The following is a 15,987-nucleotide window of genomic DNA, read 5'->3' as shown; positions in this document are numbered from 1 at the left end:
ATAATATTGTTAAAAGAAATTAAGTTGGTTCAAGTTTACTTCAGGTACAATTGTCATTACATATTATAAATCTATCTTTATCAAAAGACCGATTTAAGGTATCATCTATTACAATTATCGAAAAAACTTGTCAAATTTACCGTGAAATTTTAGAAAATCGTGATTAAAACCGTTGACAGGTTTGGTAATAAATTCTATACAACTATCTTTAGAATATGGTCGATATAATGTAATATCAGAATGAATAATTAAAAAGGGGAAGAATTTACTAAAAAATATAAAATTGTTTAAAGAAATTAAGTTGGTTCAAGGTTACTTCAGATACAATTATAATTACATATTATAAACCTATCTTGATCAAATGACCGATTGAAGGTATCATCTATTACAATTATCGAAAAAGATGTCAAATTTACAGTAAAATGTTAAAAAATCGTGATTTAAACCGTTGGTAGGTTCAATAATATATTCTATACAACTATCTTTAGAATATGGTCGATATAATGTCATATCAGAATGAATTATCAAAAAGGGTAGAATTTACTAAGTAATATATTAATGTAAAAAGAATTTCAGCTGGTTCAAGTTTACTTCAGATTCAATTGTCATTACATATTTTAGATATATCTTGATCAAATGATCGATTTAAGGTATCATCTATTACATTTATCGAAAAAGTTGTAAAATTTACAGTGAAATTTAAGGAAAAACTTGATTAAAACCGTTGGCAGGTTTGATAACATATTCTATACAACTATCTTTAGAATATGGTCGATATAATGTAATATCAGAATGAATTATATAAAAAGCGGTAGAATTTACTAAAAAATATAATACTGTTAAAAGAAATTAAGTTGGTTCAAGTTTACTTCAGATACAATTGTCATTACATATTATGAATTTATCTTTATCAAATGACCGATTTAAGGTATCATCTATTACAATTATCGAAAAACTTGTCAAATTTACCGTGAAATTTTAGAAAATCGTGATTCAAACCGTTCACAGGTTTTGTAATATATTCTATACAACTATCTTTAGAATATGGTCGATATAATGTCATATTAGAATGAATTATCAAAAAGGGGTAGAATTTAATAAAAAATATAATATTGCTAAAAGAAATTAAGTTGGTTCAAGTTTACTTCAGATACAATTGTCATTACATATTATAAATTTATCTTGATCAAATGACCGATTTCAGGTATCATGTATTACAATTATCGAAAACAGTTGTCAAATTTACAGTGAAATTTAAAAAAATTGTGATTAAAACCGTTGACACGTTTGGTAATAAATTCTATACAAGTATCTTTAGAATATGGTCGATATAATGTAATATCAGAATGAATAATTAAAAAGGGGGAGAATTTACTAAAAAATATAAAATTGTTTAAAGAAATTAAGTTGGTTCAAGTTTACTTCAGATACAATTGTCATTACATATTTTAAATATATCTTGATCAAATGACCGATTTAAGGTATCATCTATTACATTAATCGAAAAAGTTGTAAAATTTACAGTGAAATTTAAAAAAAAACTTGATTAAAACCTTTGGCAGGTTTGGTAATATATTCTATACAATTATCTTTAGAATATGGTCGATATAATGTCATATCAGAATGAATTATATAAAAAGCGGCAGAATTTACTAAAAAATATAATATTGTTAAAAGAAATTAAGTTGGTTCAAGTTTACTTCAGATACAATTGTCATTACATATTATGAATTTATCTTTATCAAATGACCGATTTAAGGTATCATCTATTACAATTATCGAAAAACTTGTCAAATTTAGTGAGATGTAAAAAAACCTTGATTAAAACCTTTGGCAGGTTTGGTAATATATTCTATACAACTATCTTTAGAATATGGTCGATATAATTATTTATCAGAATGAATTATATAAAAAGCGGTAGAATTTACTAAAAAATATAATATTGTTAAAAGAAATTAAGTTGGTTCAAGTTTACTTCATGTACAATTGTTATTACATATTATAAATCTATCTTGATTAAATGACCCATTTCAGGTATCATCTATTACAATTATCGAAAAAAGTTGTCAAATTTACAGTAAAATTTTAAAAAATCGTGATTTAAACCGTTGGCAGGTTCAATAATATATTCTATACAACTATCTTTAGAATATGGTCGATATAATGTCATATCAGAATGAATTATCAAAAAGGGGTAGAATTTACTGAAAAATATAATATTGTTAAAAGAAATTAAGTTGGTTCAAGTTTACTTCAGATACAATTGTCATTACATATTATGAATTTATCTTTATCAAATGACCGATTTAAGGTATCATCTATTACAATTATTGAAAAAGTTGTCAAATTTAGTGAGATGTAAAAAAACCTTGATTAAAACCTTTGGCCGGTTTGGTAATATATTCTATACAACTATCTTTAGAATATGGTCGATATAATTATTTATCAGAATGAATTATATAAAAAGCGGTAGAATTTACTAAAAAATATAATATTGTTAAAAGAAATTAAGTTGGTTCAAGTTTACTTCATGTACAATTGTCATTACATATTATAAATCTATCTTGATCAAATGACCCATTTCAGGTATCATCTATTACAATTATCGAAAAAAGTTGTCAAATTAACAGTGAAATTTTAAAAAATTGTGATTAAAACCGTTGACAGGTTTGGTAATAAATTCTATACAACTATCTTTAGAATATGGTCGATATAATGTAATATCAAAATGAATAATTAAAAAGGGGAAGAATTTACTAAAAAATATAAAATAGTTAAAAGAAATTAAGTTGGTTCAAGTTTACTTCAGGTACAATTGTCATTACATATTATAAATCTATCTTTATCAAATGACCGATTTAAGGTATCATCTATTACAATTATCGAAAAAGTTGTAAAATTTACAGTGAAATTTAAAAAAATTGTGATTAAAACCGTTGACACGTTTGGTAATAAATTCTATACAACTATCTTTGGAATATGGTCGATATCATGTAATATCAGAATGAATAATTAAAAAGGGGGAGAATTTACTAAAAAATATAAAATTGTTCTAAGAAACTAAGTTGGTTCAAGTTTACTTCAGATACAATTGTCATTACATATTTTAAATATATCTTGATCAAATGACCGATTTAAGGTATCATCTATTACATTAATCGAAAAAGTTGTAAAATTTACAGTGAAATTTAAAAAAAAAACTTGATTAAAACCTTTGGCAGGTTTGGTAATATATTCTATACAATTATCTTTAGAATATGGTCGATATAATGTCATATCAGAATGAATTATATAAAAAGCGGCAGAATTTACTAAAAAATATAATATTGTTAAAAGAAATTAAGTTGGTTCAAGTTTACTTCAGATACAATTGTCATTACATATTATGAATTTATCTTTATCAAATGACCGATTTAAGGTATCATCTATTACATTTATCGAAAAACTTGTCAAATTTAGTGAGATGTAAAAAAACCTTGATTAAAACCTTTGGCAGGTTTGGTAATATATTCTATACAACTATCTTTAGAATATGGTCGATATAATTATTTATCAGAATGAATTATATAAAAAGCGGTAGAATTTACTAAAAAATATAATATTGTTAAAAGAAATTAAGTTGGTTCAAGTTTACTTCATGTACAATTGTTATTTCATATTATAAATCTATCTTGATCAAATGACCCATTTCAGGTATCATCTATTACAATTATCGAAAAAAGTTGTCAAATTAACAGTGAAATTTTAAAAAATTGTGATTAAAACCGTTGACAGGTTTGGTAATAAATTCTATACAACTATCTTTAGAATATGGTCGATATAATGTCATATCAGAATGAATAATTAAAAAGGGGAAGAATTTACTAAAAAATATAAAATTGTTTAAAGAAATTAAGTTGGTTCAAGTTTACTTCAGATACAATTGTAATTACATATTATAAACCTGTCTTCATCAAATGACCGATTTGAGGTATCATCTATTACAATTATCGGAAAAGATGTCAAATTTACAGTGAAATTTTAAAAAATCGTGATTTAAACCGTTGGCAGGTTCAATAATATATTCTATACAACTATCTTTAGAATATGGTCGATATAATGTAATATCACAATGAATTATATAGAAAGCGGTAGAATTTACAAAAAAATACAATATTGTTAAAAGAAATTAAGTTGGTTCAAGTTTACTTCAGGTAAAATTGTCATTACATATTATAAATCTATCTTTATCAAATGACCGATTTAAGGTATCATCTATTACAATTATCGAAAAACTTGTCAAATTTACCGTGAAATTTTAGAAAATCGTGATTCAAACCGTTCACAGGTTTTGTAATATATTCTATACAACTATCTTTAGAATATGGTCGATATAATGTCATATCAGAATGAATTATCAAAAAGGGGTACAATTTAATAAAAAATATAATATTGTTAAAAGAAATTAAGTTGGTTCAAGTTTACTTCAGATACAATTGTCATTACATATTATAAATTTATCTTGATCAAATGACCGATTTCAGGTTTCATCTATTACAATTATCGAAAACAGTTGTCAAATTTACAGTGAAATTTAAAAAAATTGTGATTAAAACCGTTGACAGGTTTGGTAATAAATTCTATACAACTATCTTTAGAATATGGTCGATATAATGTAATATCAGAATGAATAATTAAAAAGGGGAAGAATTTACTGAAAAAATTTACAGTGAAATTTAAGAAAAATCTTTATTAAAACCGTCGGCAGGTTTGATAACATATTCTTTACAACTATCTTTAGAATATGGTCGATATAATGTCATATCAGAATGAATTATCAAAAAGGGGTAGAATTTACTGAAAAATATAATATTGTTAAAAGAAATTAAGTTGGTTCAAGTTTACTTCAGATACAATTGTCATTACATATTATGAATTTATCTTTATCAAATGACCGATTTAAGGTATCATATATTACAATTATCGAAAAACTTGTCAAATTTAGTGAAATTTAAAAAAAAAACTTGATTAAAACCTTTGGCAGGTTTGGTAATATATTCTATACAACTATCTTTAGAATATGGTCGATATAATGTAATATCAGAATGAATTATATAAAAAGCGGTAGAATTTACTAAAAAATATAATATTGTTAGAAGAAATTAAGTTGGTTCAAGTTTACTTCATGTACAATTGTTATTTCATATTATAAATCTATCTTGATCAAATGACCCATTTCAGGTATCATCTATTACAATTATCGAAAAAAGTTGTCAAATTAACAGTGAAATTTTAAAAAATTGTGATTAAAACCGTTGACAGGTTTGGTAATAAATTCTATACAACTATCTTTAGAATATGGTCGATATAATGTCATATCAGAATGAATAATTAAAAAGGGGAAGAATTTACTAAAAAATATAAAATTGTTTAAAGAAATTAAGTTGGTTCAAGTTTACTTCAGATACAATTGTAATTACATATTATAAACCTGTCTTCATCAAATGACCGATTTGAGGTATCATCTATTACAATTATCGGAAAAGATGTCAAATTTACAGTGAAATTTTAAAAAATCGTGATTTAAACCGTTGGCAGGTTCAATAATATATTCTATACAACTATCTTTAGAATATGGTCGATATAATGTAATATCACAATGAATTATATAGAAAGCGGTAGAATTTACAAAAAAATACAATATTGTTAAAAGAAATTAAGTTGGTTCAAGTTTACTTCAGGTAAAATTGTCATTACATATTATAAATCTATCTTTATCAAATGACCGATTTAAGGTATCATCTATTACAATTATCGAAAAACTTGTCAAATTTACCGTGAAATTTTAGAAAATCGTGATTCAAACCGTTCACAGGTTTTGTAATATATTCTATACAACTATCTTTAGAATATGGTCGATATAATGTCATATCAGAATGAATTATCAAAAAGGGGTACAATTTAATAAAAAATATAATATTGTTAAAAGAAATTAAGTTGGTTCAAGTTTACTTCAGATACAATTGTCATTACATATTATAAATTTATCTTGATCAAATGACCGATTTCAGGTTTCATCTATTACAATTATCGAAAACAGTTGTCAAATTTACAGTGAAATTTAAAAAAATTGTGATTAAAACCGTTGACAGGTTTGGTAATAAATTCTATACAACTATCTTTAGAATATGGTCGATATAATGTAATATCAGAATGAATAATTAAAAAGGGGAAGAATTTACTGAAAAAATTTACAGTGAAATTTAAGAAAAATCTTTATTAAAACCGTCGGCAGGTTTGATAACATATTCTTTACAACTATCTTTAGAATATGGTCGATATAATGTCATATCAGAATGAATTATCAAAAAGGGGTAGAATTTACTGAAAAATATAATATTGTTAAAAGAAATTAAGTTGGTTCAAGTTTACTTCAGATACAATTGTCATTACATATTATGAATTTATCTTTATCAAATGACCGATTTAAGGTATCATATATTACAATTATCGAAAAACTTGTCAAATTTAGTGAAATTTAAAAAAAAAACTTGATTAAAACCTTTGGCAGGTTTGGTAATATATTCTATACAACTATCTTTAGAATATGGTCGATATAATGTAATATCAGAATGAATTATATAAAAAGCGGTAGAATTTACTAAAAAATATAATATTGTTAGAAGAAATTAAGTTGGTTCAAGTTTACTTCAGGTACAATTGTCATTACATATTATAAATCTATCTTTATCAAATGACCGATTTAAGGTCTCATCTATTACAATTATCGAAAAAGTTGTAAAATTTACAGTGAAATTTAAGAAAAATCTTGATTAAAGCCGTTGGCAGGTTTGATAACATATTTTTTAAAACTATCTTTAGAATATGGTCAATATAATGTCATATCAGAATGAATTATCAAAAAGGGGTAGAATTTACTAAAAAAAATATAAAATTGTTGAACGAGATTAAGTTGGTTCAAGTTTACTTCAGATACAATTGTCATTACATTTTATAAATTAATCTTGATCAAATGACCGATTTCAGGTATCATCTATTACAATTATCGAAAAAAGTTGTCAAATTTACAGTGAAATTTTAAAAAATTGTGATTAAAACCGTTGACAGGTTTGGTAATAAATTCTATACAACTATCTTTAGAATATGGTCGATATAATGTAATATCAGAATGAATAATTAAAAAGGGGAAGAATTTCCTAAAAAATATAAAATTGTTTAAAGAAATTAAGTTGGTTCAAGTTTACTTCAGATACAATTGTAATTACATATTATAAACCTGTCTTCATCAAATGACCGATTTGAGGTATCATCTATTACAATTATCGGAAAAGATGTCAAATTTACAGTGAAATTTTAAAAAATCGTGATTTAAACCGTTGGCAGGTTCAATAATATATTCTATACAACTATCTTTAGAATATGGTCGATATAATGTCATATCAGAATGAATTATCAAAAAGGGTAGAATTTACTAAGTAATATATTATTGTGAAAAGAAATTAAGTTGGTTCAAGTTTACTTCAGATACAATTGTCATTACATATTATGAATTTATCTTTATCAAATGAACGATTTAAGGTATCATCTATTACAATTATCGAAAAAGTTGTCAAATTTAGTGAGATGTAAAAAAACCTTGATTAAAACCTTTGGCAGGTTTGGTAATATATTCTATACAACTATCTTTAGAATATGGTCGATATAATGTAATATCAGAATGAATAATTAAAAAGGGGAAGAATTTACTGAAAAAATGTACAGTGAAATTTAAGAAAAATCTTTATTAAAACCGTCGGCAGGTTTGATAACATATTCTATACAACTATCTTTGGAATATGGTCGATATAATGTAATATCAGAATGAATAATTAAAAAGGGGGAGAATTTACTAAAAAATATAAAATTGTTTAAAGAAACTAAGTTGGTTCAAGTTTACTTCATATACAATTGTCATTACATATTTTAAATATATCTTGATCAAATGACCGATTTAAGGTATCATCTATTACAATTATCGAAAAAGTTGTGAAATTTACAGTGAAATTTAAGAAAAATCTTGATTAAAACCGTTGGCAGGTTTGATAACATATTTTTTAAAACTATCTTTAGAATATGGTCAATATAATGTAATATCAGAATGAATTATCAAAAAGGGGTAGAATTTACTAAAAAAAATATAAAATTGTTGAACGAGATTAAGTTGGTTCAAGTTTACTTCAGATACAATTGTCATTACATTTTATAAATTAATCTTGATCAAATGACCGATTTCAGGTATCATCTATTACAATTATCGAAAAAAGTTGTCAAATTTACAGTGAAATTTTAAAAAATTGTGATTAAAACCGTTGACAGGTTTGGTAATAAATTCTATACAACTATCTTTAGAATATGGTCGATATAATGTAATATCAGAATGAATAATTAAAAAGGGGAAGAATTTACTAAAAAATATAAAATTGTTTAAAGAAATTAAGTTGGTTCAAGTTTACTTCAGATACAATTGTAATTACATATTATAAAACTGTCTTCATCAAATGACCGATTTGAGGTATCATCTATTACAATTATCGGAAAAGATGTCAAATTTACAGTGAAATTTTAAAAAATCGTGATTTAAACCGTTGGCAGGTTCAATAATATATTCTATACAACCATCTTTAGAATATGGTCGATATAATGTCATATCAGGATGAATTATCAAAAAGGGTAGAATTTACTAAGTAATATATTATTGTGAAAAGAAATTAAGTTGGTTCAAGTTTACTTCAGATACAATTGTCATTACATATTATGAATTTATCTTTATCAAATGACCGATTTAAGGTATCATCTATTACAATTATCGAAAAAGTTGTCAAATTTAGTGTGAGATGTAAAAAAACCTTGATTAAAACCTTTGGCAGGTTTGGTAATATATTCTATACAACTATCTTTAGAATTTGGTCGATATAATGTAATATCAGAATGAATAATTAAAAAGGGGAAGAATTTACTGAAAAAATGTACAGTGAAATTTAAGAAAAATCTTTATTAAAACCGTCGGCAGGTTTGATAACATATTCTTTACAACTATCTTTAGAATATGGTCGATATAATGTCATATCAGAATGAATTATCAAAAAGGGGTAGAATTTACTGAAAAATATAATATTGTTAAAAGAAATTAAGTTGGTTCAAGTTTACTTCAGATACAATTGTCATTACATATTATGAATTTATCTTTATCAACTGACCGATTTAAGGTATCATCTATTACAATTATCGAAAGAGTTGTCAAATTTCGTGAGATGTAAAAAAACCTTGATTAAAACCTTTGGCCGGTTTCGTAATATATTCTATACAACTATCTTTAGAATATGGTCGATATAATGTAATATCAGAATGAATTATATAAAAAGCGGTAGAATTTACTAAAAAAATATAATATTGTTAAAAGAAATTAAGTTGGTTCAAGTTTACTTCAGGTACAATTGTCATTACATATTATAAATCTATCTTGATCAAATGACCGATTTCAGGTATCATCTATTACAATTATCGAAAAAAGTCAAATTTACAGTGAAATTTTAAAAAATTGTGATTAAAACCGTTGACAGGTTTGGTAATAAATTCTATACAACTATCTTTAGAATATGGTCGATATAATGTAATATCAGAATGAATAATTAAAAAGGGGAAGAATTTACTAAAAAATATAAAATTGTTTAAAGAAATTAAGTTGGTTCAAGTTTACTTCAGATACAATTGTAATTACATATTATAAACCTATCTTTATCAAATGACCGATTTAAGGTATCATCTATTACAATTATCGAAAACAGTTGTCAAATTTACAGTGAAATTTTAAAAAATTGTGATTAAAACCTTTGGCAGGTTTGGTAATATATTCTTTACAACTATCTTTAGAATATGGTCGATATAATGTCATATCAGAATGAATTATATAAAAAGCGGCAGAATTTACTAAAAAATATAATATTGTTAAAAGAAATTAAGTTGGTTCAAGTTTACTTCAGGTACAATTGTCATTACATATTATAAATCTATCTTTATCAAATGACCGATTTAAGGTATCATCTATTACAATTATCGAAAAGGTTGTAAAATTTACAGTGAAATTTAAGAAAAATCTTGATTAAAACCGTCGGCAGGTTTGATAACATATTCTTTACAACTATCTTTAGAATATGGTCGATATAATGTCATATAAGAGTGAATTATCAAAAAGGGGTAGAATTTACTGAAAAATATAATATTGTTAAAAGAAATTAAGTTGGTTCAAGTTTACTTCAGATACAATTGTCATTACATATTATGAATTAATCTTTATCAAAAGACCGATTTAAGGTATCATCTATTACATTAATCGAAAAAGTAAAATTTACAGTGAAATTTAAAAAAAAAAACTTGATTAAAACCTTTGGCAGGTTTGGTAATACATTCTATACAACTATCTTTAGAATATGGTCGATATAATGTAATATCAGAATGAATTATATAAAAAGCGGTAGAATTTACTAAAAAATATAATATTGTTAAAAGAAATTAAGTTGGTTCAAGTTTACTTCATGTACAATTGTCATTACATATTATAAATCTATCTTGATCAAATGACCGATTTCAGGTATCATCTATTACAATTATCGAAAAAAGTTGTCAAATTTACTGTGAAATTTAAGAAAAATCTTGATTAAAACCGTCGGCAGGTTTGATCACATATTCTTTACAACTATCTTTAGAATATGGTCGTTATAATGTCATATCAGAATGAATTATCAAAAAGGGGTAGAATTTACTGAAAAATATAATATTGTTAAAAGAAATTAAGTTGGTTCAAGTTTACTTCAGATACAATTGTCATTACATATTATGAATTTATCTTTATCAAATGACCGATTTCAGGTATCATCTATTACAATTATCGAAAAAAGTTGTCAAATTTACAGTGAAATTTTAAAAAATTGTGATTAAAACCGTTGACAGGTTTGGTAATAAATTCTATACAACTATCTTTAGAATATGGTCGATATAATGTAATATCAGAATGAATAATTAAAAAAGGGGAAGAATTTACTAAAAAATATAAAATTGTTTAAAGAAATTAAGTTGGTTCAAGTTTACTTCAGATACAATTGTAATTACATATTATAAACCTATCTTGATCAAATGACCGATTTGAGGTATCATCTATTACAATTATCGGAAAAGATGTCAAATTTACAGTGAAATTTTAAAAAATCGTGATTTAAACCGTTGGCAGGTTCAATAATATATTCTATACAACTATCTTTAGAATATGGTCGATATAATGTCATATCAGAATGAATTATCAAAAAGGGTAGAACTTATTTCAATCGCTTAAATAGGATTTCACATTTTTCTAGTAGTCACATATTAGAAAAAAAATGCATGCAAATATAATGTTTTGAATGTAGAGTATTACTATTTTGTATATTAATTTGCGTCTCTAACATGTAACACATATTATGCATATTGTAAATGTCTATCTGAGGCATGATTACCTTCACTGGATTTGACAAAACTTTTAGGAATTCTGGTCCTAAGTGCTCTTCAACTTTGTACTTTTTTTGGCCTTTTGGATTTATGACGATTTTGTCCCCTTTGCAGCATACAATATTTTCCTTCCTATCTTATGACGGATTTGTCTCGGATGCAGGAAACAATATTTTCATTCCTACTTTTTGACGGGTTTGTCTCCGATGCAGCATACAATATGTTTATTCCTAATTGTTGACGAGTTTGTCTCGGATGCAATATACAATATTTTCATTCCTACCTTTTAACGGGTTTGTCTCGGATGAAGCATACAATATTTTCATTCCTACCCTTTGACGGGTCGCACGATGCAACATAAACTATTTTCATTCCTACCTTTTGACGGGTTTGTCCCCGATGCAGCAAACAATATTTTCATCGACATCTTCGCAGGGTAAAATAAAAGTAAAATGAACAAAATTATGTTACAGTGTATTGTGCATATATCAAGATTTTCCTTTACAAATTGAAGTTTTCAAATGCAACAAACGAATAGGTTTTAAATTAACATAAATAGTTTAAATCCAATCTTATAAATTAACATCAATTATCATTGATATATTGATAATTATAAATTCACTGTTAACAAAACTTAATTTTTGAAGTACTAAGGTTGTTCTACCTCAGGAGTAGATTACTTAAGCTGTATTTGGTAAAACTTTTATGAACTTTTGGTCCTCAATGTTTTAAGCTATTTATGATTCAAGTGTAAATGATGAGTCTTTTGCAGACGAATATACGCATCATAGATACCAGTGATGAAATATTGTATTTGCGCCAGACTGAATAAAAAGAACAATCAATGTGTCTCAATCTATGTCTGCATTATCTGTCATTGAAATCAAACGCAATGTCACATAAATTCGCTGTTTCTGAATCTAATGCATCCTGAGTTTTCAAAAGTAGACATCAAATGTCGTAGTTGGTTAAACATGTTATACTTTAAATTTAACCAATGACGCTATGTTAATTTTCTGGTACGAACTATAAAATTCACTATTGAATTCTAAATCGGTCAATTATGAATTCAGCTAAAGTGACCAATGAACAGATCAGGCAAACGTTTTTGGCATCTAAATATCAAATTGAGATGATAGTCATTTAACGTCTGTTTACGTTTTTTTATGACATTGTCAGTTTTAATTCGACGTAAGAGCTTTAATATCTTTTGGTATCTTTCGCTTTTTTCAAATTAATGAATAATCAAACAGCTTTGATTCTTTCAGATAAAGTGTCCCGTGTTGGTTTATATACCTAGCGTATATCATCGGACAGATTTTATTTTGTAGATGTATGATACTTTTTTGTTGTTGAATTCAAGGGACCAAAAAGATCAACCTTACAGTTACTTACTATACCTTCTCTGATGATGACTTAATAACCTGGTATTACCCTGACGTAATGGGGTGCACTTATGGACTTACCCTGACGTAATGGGGTTGATATAACATCATGAAAGATTACTAAACCAAAGTGCATTAGGTTGATATTATAAATATGGTCTCTAGGAGCTGTCATCCCAGCGTCGTGTACACTATTATTTATCTCTCTCGGACTAGGCAGTTTGTGGCCCGTTACACTTGTTGAACGTGGTACTACACCAATATCAAATTCTGAAAAGAAGCGCAAGACATATTTCAAAATGGTTCTGTTATCTTTAATAATTTGCACTGTATTAATAAGGGTGGAATCATAATACTATTTTATTTTCCCTAAAGTATCATTTGACTGGCAAGTCTGAAATTTGTCTAAAAAATATTGATTAAATGCGTCGGATTTTTCGTTTTCCTAAGAAAGGTTCTCTTTCAAATCTCGCTTCCTCCAGTAGGGCTTAAAGTGGTGTTAAACAACAGTCAATAAAGGCAACAGTAGTATGCCGCTGTTCAAAACTCATAAATCAATGGACAAAAAACAAAATCGGAGTAACAAACTAAAACCGTGGAAAACGCATTGAATATAAGCGGAGAACGACACAGCACTGAATGTAACTCACACAGAAACGAACCAAGCATTAGACAAAATCCCACGATAATAACAAATATAACATCAAAACCAAATACATGAATTTGGGATAGACAAGTTCCATGACACGTCTTATTAATGTGAATTTACACTAAAAAAAACCCGCAACATTAAAATGTAACACACACAGAAACGAACAATAACATAACAATGTCCATATTCCTGACTTGGTACAGGACATTTTTTAAAGGAAAAAATGGTGGGTTGAAACTTGGTTTGTGGCATGCCAAACCTCACACTTTAATGGCAATGTTAAATATAACATTGAAATGACAACTTAATATTACAGGACTACAATACAAATAAATAGGACAACGTTTTAGACAAAGAAACACATGATTAATAGATAACAAAAAGCATCAGATTTAAAATTCAATGCGCCAAAAACAGTAAACCAGTCATCCAATAACCAGAATTGAATCAATACATAAAACAATAATATGCATAGTAAAAAAAAGTAAAATGACATACGATCTCCATAATCAGGTGGCAGAAACCTAATTTGTGGTGAAAACGTGGTTCCCCATTCAGGGTGTATTCTATTGTTACATGACCCATCTGCTGACCGATATCTACAATTGTTTTCACACTTCGCCTTTTTCGTCGGGCAATATGGTGCAATAGCCGCCCTAAATGCCTCTGTATTCGGTAACTCTCCGCCATGCCTAAAATAAGACAAAATAGTACATTTCACATTTAAACAATATGTATGATTCTTTGATAGAAAAGCTGTCGTGAGATCCGAACACATATTAATAGTATATCAACAATATATTTACCAAGGTTTATTCAGCAATTATACAATAAAGTAAGTCATAATATAACTAATCAATGCAATCAATAATGTCAATATACGATCAATGCATGAAGTAATAGGTGAAGAGTGAATATAACTTTATGTGAATTACGTCATCGATACATGATGAGGTACATAAAAACATGGACTTGTTCAGTTCTATGTATTAGTGTTAAGCACCACAAGCTTTTTACTCTAGAATAAAGTACTAAGTGTGATATATATGTATGCTTGGGGTCATCGCGAGCCCATCCATATGAGATTATTCTGATTTCATGTAAAACTCTATGGCTCCGTCCCCCACCACTATACCTTAATTCATAATACCTGCATTCGTTTTTTTAAATATTTTGAGAAATTGCACGATATATAGTGTAGATATCATGAACATTGAAGATATCTAACACCACCAAACTCAACTATCAATATTTTGTCATGTCAAAATGCTTTGAGTGAATGTCCAAACCACAAAACTTAATGCGCCAGTCAGGCGCCAGGTACACATTTCGACAGAAATATGGATGATTGTGGTCAAAATACATTAAAAGAAATAATTCCTTCGGTAAAGTGATGATAACATAAAAAGGAACTGAAGTATTGCCAAATTTGGAAGTTAAACCAGGGCCTTGTCGGATGGATTTTTTTTAATTCTTTTCTTAAGATTTAACCAAACAATATCCATTTTTTTCAAGAGGAGAAAAAAGTTACACGGATTGAATGAATAAAGAAAGCTTATAGCCTAATATGTTTTTTCGATTTACTTCAATAAAAAAAATTCTCAATATAAATGGTAAAATAGATACACGGGAAAGAAAAGATAAGCTCGAATTTGCGAAAAGAAAGGTAGCAAAGGGATACTCAAACTCATAATTGATAATGAAATCTTCACATTAAAACTATTTGATGTTAAATGTGAACTGATCAATACTTTAGTGTTAACTAGGAATTGCTCCACAAGGTTAGACGTCTACCTTTCTGCATACAGAACTGTAGCAGTTTCAACTAAATCAGCAGCTAATCCATATTTTGCTACAATTTCTGGATTTTCACGTCGTCTTGCCAACGCTCCTCTGAGTGACACCGGATTAGCAGGATCCTTTATTACAGGCCAGGGGATAGAAGCTAAAACATAAAAAATACTCAGAAGTATAAATTGTTAACTTAAATAACACAAAATATGGTCCTATAATTTTCAAAAATAAAATCACTATTGTTAACAATACATTACTTGCAATTTTTTTCATAAACCTCCCCAACTTATATCGTCGAGATTTTGGGTATAAAAGACAGTTACAAAATTTGGTTCATAAATTTTACAGTGAAAATAATTGTTTCAGTAAAAATTGTGTCGAATATCTGTTGTAGTGATGTTTTTGCGAAGTTTGACTTTTTTGCAATATTTTTTAACACAACTCCACCAAATTACGTGTTCATCTTTACAAGTTGTGGGTATTCAAATGTATGTCTTTTCCCAATCCCTGCGTAATTTGCTAACCTTTTCATCTGCAAGGATTTTAATGGCAACCCAACAATAATGAGGTATCAACAGAGACACAAACGTGTTTTTCCTGCTTGGTATGCAATCCATAATTCGCACAATAATTGTAATC

The sequence above is a fragment of the Mytilus edulis genome, chromosome 11, assembly GCF_963676685.1.
Source record: "Mytilus edulis chromosome 11, xbMytEdul2.2, whole genome shotgun sequence".
NCBI lineage: Eukaryota > Metazoa > Mollusca > Bivalvia > Mytilida > Mytilidae > Mytilus > Mytilus edulis.
The sequence above is the reverse complement of the archived record's forward strand: the minus strand, read 5'-3'. Positions refer to the sequence as shown.